Source organism: Lactuca serriola, chromosome 2 (genome assembly GCF_051521515.1).
Source record: "Lactuca serriola cultivar US96UC23 chromosome 2, Lser_US96UC23_V15, whole genome shotgun sequence".
Taxonomy (NCBI): domain Eukaryota; kingdom Viridiplantae; phylum Streptophyta; class Magnoliopsida; order Asterales; family Asteraceae; genus Lactuca; species Lactuca serriola.
Genome location: NC_136409.1, coordinates 37,336,563 through 37,346,306, shown reverse-complemented (window position 1 = coordinate 37,346,306; position 9,744 = coordinate 37,336,563). Strand labels below are relative to the sequence as shown.

General features: G+C 40.5%; 1 pseudogene across 1 annotated transcript; it reads right to left on the bottom strand.

The window, feature by feature from the left end:
• Positions 1–6,690: 6,690 nt before the first annotated feature.
• Positions 6,691–8,273, bottom strand: LOC145086147 (protein ASPARTIC PROTEASE IN GUARD CELL 1 pseudogene; annotated as a pseudogene). The gene has a single exon (XR_013700309.1). The product of XR_013700309.1 is annotated as a protein ASPARTIC PROTEASE IN GUARD CELL 1 pseudogene (transcript).
• Between the last annotated feature and the right edge of the window lie 1,471 nt (positions 8,274–9,744).

Here is a 9,744-nt window from a genome sequence, read left to right as displayed (position 1 = left end):
AGACATCCGGGAATTCCCACACTATCGGAACCTCCTCAACCGCACTCGGTCTCTCTGCACCAACTCGCATATCCATCACATATGCTACAAAACCACTACAGCCCTGCTGTAGACTCTGTCTTGCTCTAGCAGCCGAACAAAACGCTGAATCGGGACGGGTACCCTCACCGTACACCGTAAGAACTCCCCCACTTGGGTCTCGTATAGTCACCAGCTGCCGCTCGCAATCGATAACGGCTCCAAATCTGCTCAACCAATCCATGCCTACGATGACACAGACGTCTCCCATCGCAATCGGGACCAAATCAAAAGGAAACTCTACACCGAAGATCTCGAGTACACACCCTCGAATCACCTCTATGGCATACACTGCTCTCTCGTCAGCGATGGAGACTCTCAGAGGTCGACTCAACGCCTCTCGACTAATACTGATGTGCTGACTAAAATCCAACGATATAAAAGATCGACTCGCACCCAAGTCAAATAACACCAAAGCATGTACAGAACTCACAAGAAAAGTACCTACGCATATCATAATATAAGCACCAAATCTCAAACATTAAAACTAATACATGAAAGAATACATACCAGCCACGACATCGGGCGCTGCGCGGACCTCTTCCGTAGTCAACTGGAAGGCTCTCCCCCGAGCCTTCGGCGTCTCGGTCTTCACCGGCCGACTATCCGAAGCTCTAATAGCAGCAGGGGCAGACCCCTGAGAAGCTCCCTGTGCTGACCCTCACAGCAGCGGACACTTGGCCTTTCGGTGTCCGATCTGGTTGTAGTGGAAACACACTGCAAACCCCTTGGCGCAGTCCTTGGCTATATGCCCCTCCTTGCCACACTTGTAGCAAGATCCAGCTCTACAAACTCCATCATGACCCTTGCCGCACTTTCCACAAGTGCGGCCCTTCTGGCTCCCTGCTATGGGATCAGTGAGTGGGCTTGGCCCGCTTGGCTGCCGGCTGGGACTGTGCCAGTCGCCGATCCCTCCCCTGAGACTCCGCCTCCTCCCTAGTCTGAGTCTCTAACTCGATCTCCCTTTTCCGGGCATTTGCCTGAAGCTCGGCAAATGTCCGGTATGAGGAGTTCGCCACGAACTCCCGAATATCTCTCCTCAAAATACTCAAATAACGGCTCATACGTGCCTGCTCAGTAGACACGTGCTCAGGGCAGAACATCGCCCTCTCATGAAACATCCTGGTAATAACCGTAACAGACTCCGTACCCTACTTGAGGGTTAAAAACTCTTGTGCTAACCGATCCCGTTCCACCGGGGGAACGTACTCATCACGAAACATGGCGGTGAACCTCTCCCAGGTCACCGCAGCAAGCTCTGCCGGAGAATAGTATGCTGTCGTGAACTTCCACCAATCCTTCGCCCCCAGGCGAAGCTGGTTTAGCGCAAACCGAACCCTCAAGTACTCCGGGCACGAGCATGTATAGAAACACCCCTCAATGTCAGATACCCATCTCATCACTGCAATCGGATCCTGCGTCCCATCAAACTCTGGTGGCTTCGTGTTGCTGAACTCCCTGAGCAACAACGAGTCACCCCCTTGCGGCCTAGCAGCAGCGATGGCTGCGGTGGCCGCTGCAACAGCAGCCTCAGAAAGAGCGGCATAACGCTCGTCAAAAGTCTCAATTAGCGTGGTCTTGATAGACCCGAACATCTCTGGTATCTCTGCCCTGATGGCCGCAGCCACCTCCTCATGGATGATCCGGCGGATCTCCTCATCACTGGTCTCGCTGCTCTCTGGCGCATGACGTGTCCTCACCATGATCTACCTCTGAAATACAACATACGATATACTAGAAACTCACTCGAGCATACTCGCACTTGATAACTCATCCCTCCTTGATCCCTGGCATCCCGAAGATTCTTACTTGAACTGTACACCGTCCCGGTGTTTTCAGTAGTACGGGCCCAATACTACCGTCCTGACCGCATCAGTATACACCCCAAGTCCTCCTCCTAGGATCCCAAGTCCCAAGTACTCTATTATGAAAAATCCTTTCTCTAACAGATCTCGCATAAGCTCCTCACTGCTACCTACTCACTCTCAAGCATCTCATAGCAGCTCACCTCCCCCTAGGCTAAGGCATCACAAATCAGGCCACTCTAGTCCTAATAGGAGTACCTAGCCCACTCTAGCACGAGAATACATTATACCAATATCATAAGCATATAACATAAAGGTATCTTGGGAAATCACCGTTCGGGCGCTGACTGATCGTACACACGACTCTGCTCTGCGTTTTCCAAAAATCTTTTACTCTCTTTCAAAAGCTTGGTTCTCTTTTGAAAATATTTCTCAAATCCTCAGTTTGAGTTCAAATACGCCCGAAGGTGTACTCGAATCCCTCAAACCAAGGCTCTGATACCAACTTGTAACACCGTAAATTTCAAAAACAATTTTTCGCATTTTATAAAAATATAATTCATTTATTACTCATAAAAAAAACATCATTGTTTAAAACTCAATTCATAGCATATAACAATCCCAAGATCTCATAGCATAAAAATCCCGTGTGTGTACTGATCAGGCCGGCGCCTTCCCGCGATCCTCACTAGTACCTGAAACACATAACACAAAACACTGTAAGCACGAAGCTTGGGGAGTTCCCCAAAATACCATATATAACACATATTAGCCACTCGAGGCTATAACTCTGTGGGTCCGTGCACCCAACTCTGTGAACCCTCAGGTTCTATCTCTGTGAACCTTCCGGTTCTAACTCTGTAGCATGCACAACATAAATCACATAGAATAATGCAGTGCAACACATAACACATATATAGCATACAACACTGTTTCATATAACTCTAATTACCTACTCAAGGTAAAATATATTGAGAAGACTCACCTCAGACTCTCGTAAATCCCTAACTCGGTAGAAGTATTGCCTAGCCTCCGCCTATTCACACAAAGTAAATATCCTCATAAATATAACACTCGAGGCTAGACTCGATCCTCTATTATCACCCTCAGAAGGGTAAAAGACTGTTTTACCCCCCTCTCGACTCAATGGCTCCATTGTTGACCAAACCCTAAAAGTCAACAAAAGTCAACGGTCAAACTTTGACCCAACTCGCCGAGTACACTCCGGTGACTCGGCGAGTACACACATGACTCCTAACTCTTTGTCACGCTTGGCACGTCGAGTCCCTCCCTAAACTCGACGAGTTACATCAGGCATGAATCATGGGGCCACCCCGACTCAACTCACCGAGTTTCAAGAACAACTCGGCGAGTACAGCCTTGAACTTCAGTCCTCTAATCCCTTTCTGACTCACTGAGTCATCCCCCAACTCGGCAGTCCACTCACTGAATGATTAATGGGCAACCTTTATACTACTCGCCGAGTCTGTTCTTGGGACTCGGCGAGTTCATGGCATGCACACTCTCAAAACAACATCTGAGGTCAGATCCGTCCCATACAATCATAGACCTGGCCTCCCCAAGCATGATAATCACGTAAAGCTAACATTTTGGTGCTCATGCAAAGGCTTAAAGGCCTTATTTGAAGATATGACCACTAAAATGACATCCAAAGCTCATAACCCCCATTAACACTCATAAAGCTCAAGGGAAAAGGGTCTCTGGACCTCTTTGGGTCCAGATCTACAGCACCAACACGAGAAGGGACCAATTACTCAATAACCTTCCTCTAAAAGGGGCTAAAAAGCCCTAACTCAAGGAATTACACCATAAACTGAAGAAGGGTCGAATGAATACCTCAAAATGAAGTCTCTGAGCCCTGGAATCACTGGATTAGCACCCTCTTCAGCCTCATCTTGCCTTGGTCCTCTTCTATTTGCAAAAACACCAACAAGTGATCAAGAAATGGCTCCTTTCCTCTCACAATCGCTCTAGCTCACTTAGGGTTTCTCTCTGGGGTCTGGTAGCCGCAAATGACAGCCATAAGGCCCCTTAATAGGCCCCAAACCCTAGGAATTAGGGTTTCATTAAACAGAGTGGACTCGTCGAGTCCTCGGGGCAACTCGCCGAGTCCAGCCATTCATCCGGATAATGATTTGTGTCTCTACTCGGCGAGTCTACGCACCAACTCGCCGAGTTCTTCCACAAAACTTGAAATAAAATGAATAAATATAATACCTGAAATTCCAGATGTTACACAACTCTACTTGAAATTGTTCCAACGTAATCGATTCATTAACTTGAGTAACAACTGCAAACTAGTGTTATGTGACATCCACCATGCTCAACTGGGTTAATCAAATGCAAAGTGTAAGAGAAGCATCGTTAGTGTTGAAATAGAGGTTTGTTTTCTAAATCCAACCCTAAGGATCAAATACATAAAACTCAGGAGCTTAATTATTTTCACTGCCGAAGGTAACCCCTTAGAAGCTAGTGGTAAAAGAAGACAAATTTGGACCACTACTAGTCTCATGTCGTGCACCACCGCCTTGAGGTGTCGTGGAATACGAAGATATGTCAACAACGCCAGAAATCCCACTGGTGGTGGATGACGATGGTTTTGTCTTGTTGTTTCATCTAATTCATCATGAAAATTTGAAACCTAGTGGATTCCACCCGATCTACATCCAAAACTTCAATTGTAGTCTTAATCTTTGCATCATTAGCTAGTAAACGTTGTATATTTTGTTGATGTTGATCAAATCTAGCTTGTCGAGAACGTGGTTCCATGGTGTAACAAAATCACAAGAAATCGGCAGGTCAAGGGCACGTCGGACCAATGATATACTAAACATTCTTAAAGAGATAATAAATAGTTAATAAGAAGAAGCTTAGAGAAGAAGACATTGAATTTCATGAATGGTAATTGCAAAAATCAAAAGAACATCCTAGGGAGCTTCTCCCTCTCTAGGAGTTAGTGCAAAAGAAGGAAAAATATTCTAACACGATTATTATGTAATCTTCCCTCCCTATTTATTCTTCTCTCATCTAACCAACTTTAACCACTTTCCTCGATTTCTCCTTTTACCCTTCACTCTCTCCTCTAACCAACTTCTGCCACTTTCCTCAATTTCTCTTTTTTCCTTCGAGAATAAACTTGGAGTGCCCTTGGTTTACTTGCATCCGGGCTAATAATTGATCATTTAGATTAATCACTCGCCTACATCTCTATCAATGTGACTTCCTTCTAAACTTATTTTGAATATAGTCCCTCTACCTCCCCAACTACTACTTTTTCCTATTTTCCTGTTTTTTCTTTTCCACCTCTTAGTGTTTTAATCTAGCACTACATGATATAGTTACAAGGTCCAAACCTTAAATCCGTCAACCAGACACGAACTAACTATAAAAGTACCCGGTTAACACTATTCAATACAATAATTAAACAGATCAGACTAGGGTCAAGTTATCTTGACCCACATAAGTTACAACCTGAACGACACTACACAATACGCTTGTCACCCATACTTACAAGAAACCTTTTATTTCCCTTTTAATTGTCATTTAACTCGATCAACTATCGGTGTTAGTTGGCAACTTCAATTCCCAAATCACGATGAGCGTTGTGTAGGTTCTTATGGCTTCTATGTTTTATAAGTAGTTATACATACCAATCAAGAAATTTATAACACTAACATCTTCTGTAACGAGTTAATAATATGGATTTTCATCTTAGTAAAGATAGGTTGTCATCGCTATTATTATGGATTTTAAATGAATTACTAGAGAGGGTCTTTACATAATCAATAAAAAAACTAATCATGAACTTCATAATTTAGCATCCCTATTTGACTTATAACGTTTTGCATAGCATAGGAAAAAAATTATGTACTTTTTGCTTTTGAAAAGGTCATAATTCACCGATTTAAATGTTTCCAACACCTTTCACCTTACAACTCAACTATACTCATAAATATTATTCTTAAATTTATATTGGTTCCTACAAAGAGTAAATACCATTTCTGAGCAACCCAACCAAATAATCACTTACCGATATATATTAAATAAACAAATTATAATATTTGCAAATAATATATATATATATATATATATATATATATATATATATATATATATATATATATATATATATATATATATATATATATCCCATAATTCTTACGACAAACATACAGGCACGGATACCCATAATTTATCATCTCAAGATTTTATTATTTATTACTCTATACGGTTTTTTTCAACATGAGTTTAGAATTGATCAAAAAAATTATGTTTAAAATATTAAAAAAGAAATATTTAATATTTTAGTTAATAAAAGTAAATTTGTTTATTTTAATTTAATGTTTGATAAAATTATAAAAATAATTGATTATTGTTTATAAACTATAACTTATAAGATGGCTTTTGATAAACTAAAATCGAACATCCAACAACTTTTAAGAGGTTTATAAAGCTTGTTAAAGAAAAGTATTCTAAATATATAGTTAAGTATATCAAAGGCTAATTTTTAATTATATATATTTATATTTATTTATGTTATATTAAATTTATAATGTACAGTTTATCACCTATTGTTAATTTATAAATTCTTTTATCAATAAACTATTTTTTCAACTAGTTTGTTAACTTGAGTTGGTATTGGAGTCTAATATAATATTTGTTGAAAATTTTAATACCATTAATCAAACTTCAACCAAGAATGCTTTATCAAATGTAACTTCGATGAGTAAACGGATCTTTATAATTAATTAATAGATTTATAAAAAAATATACAAAAGATAAAACATTGAAATCCAATAATATGATTTTTTTATCAGTTTTAGTAGAAGATGATAAAAAGTACACATATCATAATAAAATGTTTTCCTTTAAATTTAACAATTATTGGGCGAAAAACTGACGGTCGATTTAGTCAAGTCGTAACCGACACGTGTCCCTTGCTGCTGGACATTACCGATGATCGACAGTGATGAATCTGTCGGAGCAAAGGCAAGACAAAACTTCCCACGTGAATCCACCGGAATCAGGTAATTCTCTGGTTTTAACGGCAGCGTTTTACCTCCGGTGAACGTCAACCCCACCGTCGGCACCGCCACTCTCGTCAGCTCTGAGAAATCGAAACAAGTATCGAACAGGGAAAACCCTTCGGTGGGTTTCAAGTTTCTTGCTTGCCGAGTGAAGGCGTCGCGCAGAGAATTGTAGGCTTGAGACTGCAACCGGGTCACGGCGGTGCCGGAGTCGACGATCACCCCACCTCTTCCGGTAGCGTCGACGGCGAAAATGTAAGGGGGAATGGAAAGGGGTCGTCCACCGACGGTTATCCCGGTCATTCCGACGTATAAATAAGTCTTCACTCTTGGGTTTCGTAACAACGGCGCGGTGACAGAGTTCGCCGGCGGGGCGGAATTGAATTCCAGAGTGGAGGAGGTTTTGGAATCACGATCAACAAGACAGTACGAAAATGACGTCGCTTTGATCTGTGAAGGTAAAGATAATGGCCCACCGCCAAGCGCAAGAAGCCCTCCGGCGCCGACGAACAACCCTTCGTTATCATGACCGCAACCCATCGCTACCTTCGGAACGGAACCGGACTTCCCAAATGTCACCGTCTCCGTCACGAAGTCGCCGACGGTGAACGACCCGTCTCCGTACGACACCTGGTACAAACAAACATCGTTCCGGCAGGCGGTGATTTCCAGCGACGAGCACTCCTGAGAGCCGCAGGCTAACGTACCATAAGAAGTCGACGCCGAAGGGTTATAAATCGGATCCGTTTGCTGGTAGCAATCGGAGCAAGGCTGACATTGAAGCCAATTGATATCACTTCCGGTGTCGATAACCATGTAGTACGATTGCACCGGCGTACCCAATCCGACTCTAGCAAAGTACTCCCCGCTTCCCTGAGATATCCCGGAGGATACCGGCGTAGAGAAATCCTCCGGTCGTAACATCGAGTCAGTTTCCACAACCGGTTTCAACTCCGACTTATTGGTTCCGGCGAGTGCGAAATTGAGCTTCGTTGTGAGCGAGGTGACTCGGTGCGAGTCGCGAGCGAGTCTTGAGAGGGTTAGAGATTCGTAATCATGGTGGTGGTGGTGGGTATGGTGGATGGAGGATCGAGGGTGGAGGGTGAAAGACAACGAAGAAGATGTCGATTCAGGTGTGGTTTTTTCTACTTGTTGTTGGAGTAAAGTGGGGTTCAGGAGGTCGAGAGTTTTCTGGACAGAGGACGCGACGTCGAGAGTGGTGGACGTGGCGGTGGCGGTGGCGGTTCCGGCAGCGTAGAGCGTGAGTAAAGAGAGAAAGAGAAAGAAGTGAGAAGCCATATCTGGTTTTTGGGTTTGAGTGAAGTGAAGAAAGAAGATGAGATTTGTGTTGAGCTTTTATGCTGAAAAAGAGGAGCCGTGACGTCACAGTCTTCTGGTATGGACAAAATCTTGTAAAAATATAATTTAATATTTAATTTTGAAGGTCAAAATAAAGATTAATAAAAATAATTATTTAGCTGTAATTAGCATATATTCTTTATTAAAATATAAGGGGTATAAAGTTTATGAATGCAAAGTAGTACGGTCGGTTTTCTTTTGGATGATTTTTTCCTTAAAGAAAGAGAAACATTTAATTTAGTAAAGAGTAATTAAGGATTACCCTAATAATAAAATAACTAAATAAGGTTATATGCTTATGATGTAAACTTTAATGGACTCTTATTATTCTTATTTAAAAAAGTAGTACATTGGTGATATGTGTCAATTTGAAACACATGATAACTTATATTTGAAAAAAAAAAACATATCTTTAAAAAATTTATTAGATGCAGCACTCTTAAATATTTATGAACCAAATTGATGCGTATACAATAAACTTTTGTCATATATAATAATTTTATAGTTTAGATGGGTGTACAACATAAATTATCTATAACAAAATATTATTGTGTATAGATCAATTCATATTTACAAATCATGATGAAGGCTATAAATTATATATACATAAATATATATATATAGAAAAAAATCGATTAAAAAACTAAGAGTTTGAGTATTGTAAAGAACATGAATGTGTACCTTTTTACATGCTTTTCTATTGTCCATTTTCGTTTGATTAATGGCATGTTGTGTGTCGGGTTTTAAATATATATTGTCTCTGATATGATTATATCTTTTTTTCGAATTTGATTGGTTTTCTTTTGGTTTTAGATTTTTAACGATCCATTGTTTTTGTTATTCGTTTGGACGTATATGATGGTGTATTTGAATGGATTTAAGTCATTTGACTAATTATGAAACCTTGTAATTACAAAAAAGAAACTATGGAAATGTGGTTTACAGTGCTACTATTAGTTCCAAAGAAAATCATTAAAAATAAATATGAAGTATAATGAAAATAGTTACAAACTACCAATGTTTAGAATGTCATTAACTTGTAACGATTATTATTATCGTTGTTCGTCTGAATAAATCAGTTTGATCGGACCTGGTTAATTAAGTCATACTTAATTCGGTTTTAAAAATATGGACCCGGATAATATAAGCTTTAGTCCCGTTAGTATTGTAAAGAGGAGAACATCCCTAATTGAACTCATGAGTACATGTGGTATTCTAAATAAGTACATAGTAAAGTAAGTTTTCTTGTACAAAAATGTTTATGTAATTGTTTGAATATTTGAACAATTGATACTCTTATGTGTATGGTTAAAAAAAAGGCATATCTTGTAGTTTTATTATAATGGCTTTAGCATGCCATATGTGTTAGAGTATATGTGTTAGAGTATATAATGGGTAGTTAACCAATGACGGGTATAGATTCCCCATATGTGTAAAAGTATCTAGCTTGTAGT